Here is an 11,612-nt window from a genome sequence, read left to right as displayed (position 1 = left end):
TTGGGTGGCGTAGCTATTCATGAATCATCTTCAGAAGGTCTACTCGCTTGGCCTAAAAGTATGACATGCGAGAGGTCGCACTCTAGAAGAATGCAAGAATTGACAAGTACAGTCAGATTATTTTCATAACAACTCCAGCTGACCGCGCGAGTCCAGTTAGTGAGCCTACGAACAGTCCAGAGCGCGAGCAACAGGGATAGCGATAGGTGCTGGGTGGAGATGACGCCAGCGGTTCGTTTGTTGATTGGCTGCTCCGGGACTTACGACTCGCTACAAAGCTGCCAATGCAAAACAGCCAGAGACGTTACGAAAGTAATCTCACTCTACTATTAATGGGTTTTGCACTCTCCACGACTAACATTTTTAGGAAAAGGATCTTATTTGCCTCTCTTCAGGATGAAGGTTATTTCCACAGATTGTCCACCCAATCATCTCAATTGTCACCGTCATGTGTCTGACCCCCTGTCAGAATTCACTCCCTTGCTCACTTCATCCCCGATCCTGTCACAATCCCGTTTACTCGCCAACTGTCCCTCTCTCTCTCGATTCCCCAACAGTCTCCCCAGTCAGTAACCTAACTTTTGAGAAATTACTTGAGCATTCTTTTCTCTGCTTCCTGCCATGTTAAGGATTTACATACATAATAGCAGACTTGTCACTTTTACCTTGGGTACAATACGAAAGGAATACGTCCTTCTTTAATCACCCTGTATACATACCCTAATTAAAATACCGACAATCGTGTTCAGTTTTCTGGAGTCCATGGGAACTTTATTGTTACATGAGAGCTTATATGCACACCACACAAGACGTACCACCACCATCTTGTATGAATTAGTAGCAAAGTAATCTATTGACCTCCCAGCAAATGTAGAAGTCGGGGGGGGGGGGACGGGGAGGAAGACACACATTAATTTCTCATGAAGTCGCACACACGAAAACATACGCGGGTACCACGCGAACCGGTCTATACACAACTTTGGTTGCAAATCACGTGGGGACATTTACCACCAAGTAACTTCTGCTCGTTGCGACAAAGAGGGAGAGCTGTGTTTACGGCGCAACGTGCTCGAAAAAATACTAAAAAGCTATAGAAACAGTTCCTGGAGTAACTAGCGACCCTACTGGTTAATTCCTTTCTCAATATGCAGCGACTTGTTATAAAAGCATATTACCAACATACGTGGCAAAGTGGTTAACATTGCATGTTACAAAGCCAAAAGTTCTAGATAAGATTCTGCGTCTGTTCATTCGTCTATCTCATCAATTCACAAAAGTGCATGGTGCCGGCCCCCGTGGCGGAGTGGTTAGAACATCGCACTACGACGCTAGGGATCCCGGGTGCGGATTTACAAACCCTCGAGTGCTGCAGAACCAGAGGTGTATATAACGCTTTCAGATTGGCTGTGAGCACCGGAAGTGTTTATGTTCCGTTTCTTGATTGGTCGTTTAAAGGAAAACTGAGACTCGCGATTATCTAATAATAAAGTTTGTAATCAAATTGTCGAAATTATGTTAAGAAATATATATTTGTATGGAAAAATACAGAAAATGTTAAAAATGCAATTGAACACTCTCTTGATAATGAAAATCAATATCAAGTCATCGAGAAACAGTGTTTAATATTTCTGAAAGCGCTTGAAACGTATGTGAAATGATTACTGCATTATAGGAGAAATTTCATAGGTAACACTTTCGTATAGCGGAAACGGATTTCTTACTTTTTAGAAAGAACTTACGCAAATCAATTTCTTTAGCGTTGTTGAAGTTCGGGAATGTAGTTTTGATTCATTTTAATGCGAAATCATGTTTTTTATCTGCTAAAATATCTCTCCGACACGTTATTGCTGTTGCCGCCATTTGCTTTTTGCACGTGAGTACAATGTTCCGTGTGTTACATGACGTAACCCCCAGTAAGTGTTTCAAACCTTGCCGTGTTTTCACTATAACATGACGTGTCGAGTATTTTTAATTTTTAATTTTTCTTTTAAACTATCCTTGCCTATCCTAACCTAACCTTACGGGAAATGCGTTGTGGGGCTAACGTCAATGGTTTGCGAGGTATTACCATAATTTCAAATCCGGGCACGAAAGTGAACAAGGTTGCAACACTGCATAAATCGACAAAACACACTCACAAAGCGCGATGAACCAGCCATAAAGTGTGTTACAGAATCGAAATAACGAAGAACAGTAAGTACTCGTAAATGTAAGAAACAGACATTATTTTCGTTAGAAATTCATTATTACACCTAAACAAATGTTCCGCAATGCAGAATAGTACGTTAGCAATGTTAAAAAGTGCGAAATAAATTATTTATAGGTGTTTCACCTATACGAAAGTAGTACTATTTCATAACTTGACATGTGCTAAATAATATAATTTTCTTTGTAATAATTTTAAAAATGTGCTAAAAAATTAACCTCACTTTAAAGGAAGTTTCTCATCTTGTTGAGATGGATGTCTGAAATCTATACTGGCAATTTAAACCCTGCCATCTCGCTTTACTTTGAAGGAACACTGCATTAATTTCCAATCAGAGCCAAATATGGCTGGAGGATCTCGGGTTTGAATCTCGGCCTGGGAATGGATGTTACTGAGTGTTCATTCATTAACTTCATCCTGGGCCTCCCCGATGCCGCAGTGGTAGCGTCGTCGCCTTGTAATTAAGGGGTCCCGGGTTCGATACCCGGTGGAGACACATAGTGGTTCGGATGCAACTTTAAACTGAAGGTCCAGTCCCGATTAGCATGAATGTGTATAAAGTGAACTTAAAACATCAACTCAATCAATCAACTTCATACTATCTTTAATATCACTCATTCCCATCTTTAATGAGCCAATAGTGGAACAAAAGCGAAGTAATATAAAGCAAATCGTAAATCATAAATTCAAGTGAATGGGTGTTCTTCGTGAGTGTGTTTTAATCAGTTTCATCATCACTCACCTTCAAATTTGCAATCAGCGAGGTGAAAATTTGGAACTGAAATAAACAGGAAGAATGTGTAACCTTAAAGAATGATTTACAAGAGATATACACGCTTTGATAAAATATTCGGAATGTTGGATATGAACGTGTAAATGCATGTCAAAATACAGGGTATTTCCGTGACATTGATTCAAATTTACAGGGTGGATGGAGACTGCTCGATGTCGCATTCAGAAAATGAAGTCATTCGCCCAGTAGTTTCTCTTCGTTATAAACCTTAACGCGCGTGCGTAATACTACAGTTTATGATCCGCACACCGCACTCATTTTCAAAGACCGGATTAAATCAAATGAACCACTGATAAACTGATATGAGCCGGCATCGTCAATCTACACAGTAAAAATAGTTTGTCATACTTGTTTTAGCATAATTTTGCTGAGTTGGTACCACTCGTACTCTCAAGGCCAGACTAGAACGTAGAAGAGTGATGGGGAGGATGACTTAATAGGAAGTGCTCCGCAGCGATCTGCGCATATCGGGACTTAACTTGTCAGGCTATAGCACTCTACCCCGAAAACTTTACAGTAATTGTTCAAAATCGCAGCCCCCAGCGTCGTTACAGGCACGACAGCGTCGCAAGAAGCTCTGTCGCATCTTTCTGTAACATCCCCAGAGTCGTTCTGACGATATCACAGGCAGCAAGGATTCTTGCCAGGACGGTATGCAAGGGGTATCCCTCGGCTCAGCACCCAATCGTCAGTTGTTTGATAGAGGACGATCTGTTGGCAAGAATCCTTGCTATATCGTACGACTCCAGCGTACGACGGCTACCTTAGTTCCCGCCGCCTGAAGTCCTATAACTAGGGCACAAGATTTATTGGAATATTTGTACCCTTTTCAAAATTACTTCCCGTACAATTTCTATACATCATACAGTAATATATGCCATGCATGATCAAATTACACAGGTACGTAATACGTTTCTAAACTAACAGGACCATCTATCTACTACAAATTTCAATAAGTAATATAATTAAGCCTTCTTTCCATATTAAAAAACACTAAGTTGCTGACCAAGGCAGTTTATTAAGACATAAACACATTTAACATGTAACGTTTCAACCCTGTATCAGGGTCTTCCTCAGACGAAGAACTAAACTAAAATGAAGAAATACAAACACAGTGTGTATATATATATATATGTGTGTGTGTGTGTATATGTATATGTATAATATACGTATATGTGTGTGTATTTCTTCATTTTAGTTTAGTTTTCGTCTGAGGAAGACCCCGATACAGGGTTGAAACGTTACATGTTAAGTGTGTTTATGTCTTTATAAACTGCCTTGGTCAGCAACTTGGTGTTTTTTACACATTTCAGTTCCTTTGAAAATGCTTGAAAGTCGATATCTAGTTATAAAATGAAAATCATTGCCGTAATGAACAGTCTACGATGAACGGTTTGTTTTAAGTGTTAACAATCTGAAGCATATGTTATTTTTCTAAATAGTGTGCCATCTATAGTTCTGTTCCATAAACAGACAGTCTGGAGAACGGAACAATCTTAGACAAGTGTACAAATGTGTCTCTGGCAGACTGGAACAGCGAAAGTGTAATTTCTATTTTGGCTACCTATCTTGAAACTATTTTTCTCACACCAAAAAACTATAAATTTGATAACACTATCAACAATATTAGCACAAACAAATAAAGCTTAATAATTTTTAAAATAAACAAGGTGTAGCAACATGGAGCTCATGTTATTTAAAGTGGTGGGGTGTTGTAAATAAAACTATTCAACGTGGTCTATTAAAGACAAATAAACCAAATGTAGATACTGTTCTGTGAGTTATACTTTTGGAGCCAAGATGGCTGCCACAATACTGCAAGACTTTAGTGTGTGCCATAAAACGAGGTAGTAGTCTGTGTGAGAACATATCGAAGATGTTTGTAAACATTGTATTTATCTACGCAATACTTTATAAAAGGTTTGTTTGGTGTTTCTATTTATGTAATTGTCTATAACATCATATCCATCCCGGGAAGACTGCACACTGTGTTCCAAAACAAGAAAATGTGCTTCTGGTAAGCGGGCACGTACAGATCCTTTACTTGTTCTTTCTTATAATCATCCTTGAAATGTGCTCATAAATTTATAACCACCCTGTACTTTCATGCATTATATAATAGGCGCTGCGAGGCATTATGCACTGGGGAGTTATGCACCGTGTTCCAAAATGATTATCGGGGTTTCAAGTTGTTGGTATATTGCAACAAACGAAGGTGAATGTTTATGTCGGTCATGTACGATAAGAACGGCTGTGGAAGATTGCTACTCTGTCATTTGTTTCCCATCAGGCACAGCGGCGTAGGTGTATTACAAGATGGCGACTCCTGTGCAGAAGTCCTTTTGTGTCATTGAATTTGCAAGGTGTGGTTCTACTGTTTCAGTACAGCGAGCATTTCGACGGCGATTTGGAAGTGATTCTCCGTCCGATAACAACATTCGTCGATGGTTTAATACGTTTCAAACAACTGAACGTGTCTGCAAAGAGAATAGTTATGGACGTCCAAGTGTGTCGAACGAAAGCGTCGAGAAGCATTGGACTATCGGGTGGATGTGTACTGTGTCACGAAGGGTGCTCACATTGAACATTTATATGCTACGCTATGTAAACATGTTGAGTTGTTGTTTACTCCCAGATAAGCTTTGTCCTTGCACAGTAGGATCCATGCGTATTGCCGTGAAAATTGTCCATGACTATTTTCATTAATTTTTCTCTTACATCGTATATGTTTGTAAGCGATGGATTTTTATGTATGCTTGTGCAGAAGTTGCCAACAGCTTGTTTTGAGTTTTCTTTTAATTCTCAAAGCTCTTATTGGTTCAAATAAAGTGCACGAACACGGTGATGGACAATTTGCACGGTAATACTCATGGATCACGCTGTATCCCGAAATTATTATTATCATTATTATTATTATTATTTATTAGTTCAGCACAAGATGTATCTCCCAACAGTGCCGGCGATTGCGTTCCTAAACGAGGGGGGGGGGCAAGGACAGTTTATTTTCCCTGGAAGATAAGGTTTAGCATAGTGCTGGAGCAATAGTAGCAAAGGGGGAGGAACTGACCCCCTCGCCCCCCCTAATCGCCGCCACTGTTGAATATAATATACTAAACATAGAAAAAAAGAGAATATAATATTAAAATGAAAATCTATATACCCAATATTTACATTGTTTTATGCTCCTGTTGATGTATTCTACAGTTTTTAATAGTGCGTCCACTGTGTCCTGCATTCGCACAGCAGGTGAAAACGTATGCACGTTCACTCTTGATCTCTCTGTGTATAATAGATTTCGTTGTCTTTCACGGTGAAGGCCTACATTAGGTTAAAGGTTAGAGTTTGTAATAGCTCGGAACACTGGTAGTCATGTTTAATCAATTTCTGTAGGAAAACGACGCGACTTTAACTCATCTGTTAAATAATGGGTCGAAAATAAAATGTTTACAGAACGTTTTGTAGTCCTTTTGTGATAAACATTATTCACCTTGAGACACAGCCATTTCACAAACTGCATTTGAACAATCTCCACTTTGTCTTGCCATGCTTTGTACTGTGGATTCCATATGGGGCTGTAGTATTCGAGTAAAACTCGAACTAAATCTCCATGGCTGCAGCAACACAAGCCTTCCTATCTGTCCCTCTCCTGGGCAAGACCAATCCAGTCTTTTCTATCCTTACCGATTTCCGACCCCATCTTCGTCTTGGCCTTCCTACAGGTATCTTACCATCAGGTTTCCCAACAAGAATCCTGTAAACTCTATATTCCTCTCCCATTCTTGCTACATTGCCTTCCCACCTAAGTCCTAACCGTTCTAATATTATATGTGGACACAGAAAAATAATTAAACTTCTATGAAATCCCGATAATTATTTTCGAACACGCTGTATCAACATCAAATAGAATCCAAGAGTATAAACTTGGTGCTGCCTCAATTCGCAATTCTCTGTTCCCGCTCTTCTGGCGCCTTGAGTTGGTTCGGACTTTCTTCAATGAACTGTTGAGCTAGCAGCGCTCATTGAAACATCACCAGTCACCGCTTCATTCTGCGTCGCTGAGTCCCCGAGCGTTTCCTCGTAGGAGTGGTTTCTGGATAACTCGGTTCTTGGGGAGTCTGCAGGTGAGATGGAGAAGATAAGGTCTCCCCCGAAGGACTCTGCGACCTGACGACCTTTGACCATGGTAAATCAAGGGTCTCCTAAGCTGAAGAGGACAGGTTGGGTGTGGACCATTCCACATGCTAATGAGAGTCATCCCATCCTCCCAGACACACTCCCACGGGACCAGCTCTCTCATCTTTCATCGCTTATCAAATTCCTGCTGTCCTTGCTTTGGTTTATTCCTCGATGGTTTTTCTTTTATACGAACCTAGACTTCCTGTGATTCTCGCCTCATGCGATCCTTCATTAGACAAAGAACTTTACTTAAATACACGTGGAAGCTTTGTTGTCCTAATGTACATGGTCGAGAGCACGGGTGCACACAGAGTGGATTCATGACGCTCCTGCGTCATGGGAACTTTGGGAAGATAAGAAATTTATACCAATTCTATATATCTTCATGCAAAAATGGGGGGGGTCGATCTTTGATTGATTTGTTATTCATTTTTAGTTATGGTTATGAATAGGTCTCGGAAGTTGAGCAAAAATCCTTTTTCTTCCTAGTGTCCGAAGACGAGGCCCAACATAATATATATTCATTTTGGGTCATTGTAGGCCAGAAAATGGTGGGTTTAATTTGTCCTTTTTTGCCTTTTTCGGCTTTTTTTGACTTATTGGTTCTTTTTATCCTTTTTTTAAGTCTTAACGGCTTTTTTTTGCAACTTCACCTTCTTTCGACTACGTTTTTACTGCCCATTCTCAATTCGAATCATCATCATTTCATCACCTCTTAAACATCCTTTCCGTAGTAAAGAAACAAAAAGAAAGAAATATATTTGAACCATCCCTGAAACGAGAGAAAAACATTTTTGGACGACTGAAGCAGGTACCGTACAAGGTCCGTTAACCGTAACTTGTCTGGAAAGTAAGAGGCAACTTTCTCTTGTTTTGAACCTTTCAGTTTTTCGCACTGTGTGTTCCATACCACAGAATTTTGTATTTTTTATTCTTTAAATATGTAATTAAAATGAAGTTATTAATTAATTTGGATCACATTTATACGTCCTTTCTTTATATTTTTAGGTCTTTTTATAGGTCTTCAGCTTCCGAGCCCTAGTTACTATGTACAGTTTTTCTACTTACCTGTGGGTGATCGCGGCGATGGAGTTCAAATGAAACACCACCTCTTATGCCCTTTAGAATGGGTTTGAAAGGGGGGACGTGCTGTTCGCATTAATACAAGGTTAGTCAAGTAGACAAACTGCTAAGAATAAGGTTGATTCAGTACACTAACAATGTCAGTGAGCGTTTCATGTTAGCAAACATGAAAGCTTAAAGTACCTGAAGTAAACATACATAGCTACATATGTTTGTATTATAATGTTCCGCAAATTCTGTCTGACCAAAATAATAAATAATTCGGCATAAAGGCCAGTTTCTCTCGCAGAATCCTCCCTAGAGGTGTGGAGATTTTCAATGGGGTGATGTGGGGTCAGCACGTCGTACCCCCAGCCGTTATAGGAGATTTCCGAGGACGGGTTACGCTACTCAGTCGTATAGTGGAACCACAAGGAAAGAAACCTGCGCAGACCCCATCGCGCTGGTGGGTGGGGGGAAAAGACAGGGGGAAGGAGCCTTCAGAGCGGCCACGATGGTGGGTTGCCACCGGTCCTATAAACAGACCGGGAACCCAGAGACTGAATCCAGGCGGACTCGAACCTTTGCCGTCCCGCAGTCGGATCAGCACGGCCACGGGGGAGGACGCATCTTTACCGATGATCCACTTAAATATTTGGTCTGAACTACAGACATTATGCATTTTATGTTTCAACTGATGCATTTACTGTTTTCGTGTGTACTTTGCGCAGACGACCTTCGTGTACAAAATGAAGCGGGTATTGAGGGTAGTATTTGAAAGGAGAATACCCACCCCCCCTTTTCTGGTTGCGCATATTTTCGTGTCCTGTCGTTTGCGCCGAGGCTTCTTATCAGTTCATTTCCGCCCTGACATATGTCAAGACCTTCCTCGGCTGGTTTTCCCACAATGCAGAGTGTCATCACCGCCGCGTGCACGTGTGTTTATGGGCACAAGGTGCATAGTGCATAAAGTGGACTTAAAACATAAAATCAAAAGTGTGTTTATGACGATGCACAGCTGTGTTTACACTGAAATGTTAAATCTACCCAGAGATTCAAATATGACTTTTCTTTACTTATTTCAAAAGACGTTACACAGGATTACTTGAATCAATTTTATTCCACAACAGAAAATACATAAATCAGTATCAGCCTATTAACTATTAATCATTTATCGTTAATCGTCAAAACACATTGTAAATACAGTATTGTTAAAATATTGACAGCATTCTACAAGTACTACGTAAATATACAGTTTGGAAGCAACATAAATGTGCCAGTCTATTACACTTAATTATTATTCACTACATAAAATCGTCAAAACAATATAAATACAGTGTAATATTTTGCAAACGTTATATAAGTAATAGCTACGTATATATAAACACAATATTTCGATACACTTCCACAACAACAATACAAACGTTATTTGAATTCTTGTAGGTATGCAAATGCTCGAAGGCATTCCACGCGTTGTTTCTATCATTTCCATATTCTCAGCCATCTTGTCGTCTCTCTCAAGTCTCAGTTTTACATAAATACTAATTTCCCAATGTATATCCCTCATATATACTTTCATCTTACATTCACTTACCAATCACCTTTCTTTTCAATCGAAGATAAACACAGCTGGAGCTTGGCAACGTCATAAACACACGTGCGCGCGACGGTAATGACACTCCGGATTGTGGGAAAACCCACCAAGGAAGGAAGGTCTTGACATATGTCGCGGCGGAAATGAACCGATAAGAAGCCTCCGCGCAAATGACTCTGCCCAAGCGACACGGACTCGCATATTTTATCCCCTCGGGGAATACTATATATAAAAAATCATTATGTTTCAAAATAATGCCGAAATCTCTCCTGAAACTTAAAAATAGTACATCGATAGTATCTTCATTTTCATGAAATATATTAAATGCACTTTTCACACCTAAAAACGCCCCCGCACCTCTATAACGTGAGTCCAATATCTCTGCATTGCTTCAGAAAGCTTCTTCTGTCCACAAACAACTTGCATATATATGACAAATTGAAATTAAGTTCTACGGAATTTGGGCGCGATTAAGCATTAATTGTCATGTTTGCATGTGCCCACACGTTGCTACCAGTGACTTACATTTCATTGTTTTTATTTACAGTGGTGCAACCACAGGGGGGGGCAGAAGGGCATTGACCCCCCAACCTTCGACGGAAGTCAATTCTAGCGGGGCAAGGGGGACAAACATTGACGGCCAAGGGCACCTGCAGGGGGGACACAGAGGAGAATTGCCCCCTTCGCTCTCAAACCCTGCTTATCTTGGTATCCTCAGGTTCAGAGCCGTGCTAGGGGGTGGCCGGAGTCTGCCATGGAGGCGTATATATGTATTTTCTTATTTTATGTTGCTGCATGTTGCATCTGTGTAAAACATATGTTGTAAATGAAAGTTATATTTACATGTTATACCAGTGGCGTGCGTTGACATTTTTTGTTGAGGAAGCAGATCCCGAAAAGTTAAGATTGATTGATTGATTAATTTGCTTTATTTTACTTCGCCTTTTGTGCCAGTTTTGGCTAATTTGCGAAGATGGGGATCAGTGATGACATGATGAAATTGATGAATAGACACTCACAAACATCCATGCCCATGCCGGGATTCGATCCCGGGACCCCTGGCGTCGTAGCGCGATGTGCTAACCACTTTGCCACGGGGGCCGGAGAAAAGGTAAGAAAAGCAAGAATCCATTGCTTCTACATGGTACGTTATACTGAAATATGAGCACTCTACGTGATTCTGTTTCCTTATCGTCTCTGGTACTTCAAGATGGTATTCAATCACAGAGTATTTTAAAGGGAAAGTTGAATGTCTTGCCGCAGTTGTTCATTTATTCGAACCTCATTTGGCTTGTTGTCAAACAACAGACGAACGCAGATGATTGAATCAGTTTTCACGATTTTCATATATTGCAATATTCACAAATCCATTTTGGCACCACGTAATTCTTTCCGTAGAAAATAGTAAACAATGTCAGTACTAAAGTTTTTGAAGCTTTCGCTTTCCACATAACCACTCTAACTTCCCGCAAAAACAAACAAAACAAATAGAAATTCGCACGCGCCGGAAACTTTTAACTTCGCAAAGAGCTTTGAACAAAACGTGACCGCGGCCAGCGAGTGTTACGAACTCTATTTGGCAGATGTGTCTATGGACGTGATGTCTTAATAAGACCGAACGCTCTGAAACGTTTATATTCACTTAGAATATTGTCATACGCATGCCAGCAATCATATTCTTGGGTTTCTCGTGTGCTTTGAAACTTTATGGTTTATTTAAAAATATTAAAATTGTAACTTGCTTGGTTGATATGCTACAACGCTGGCGTGGACACTTAATC

This window comes from Lepisma saccharinum, chromosome 15 (assembly GCF_977018435.1).
Source record: "Lepisma saccharinum chromosome 15, izLepSacc3.1, whole genome shotgun sequence".
NCBI lineage: Eukaryota > Metazoa > Arthropoda > Insecta > Zygentoma > Lepismatidae > Lepisma > Lepisma saccharinum.
The sequence above is the reverse complement of the archived record's forward strand: the minus strand, read 5'-3'. Positions refer to the sequence as shown.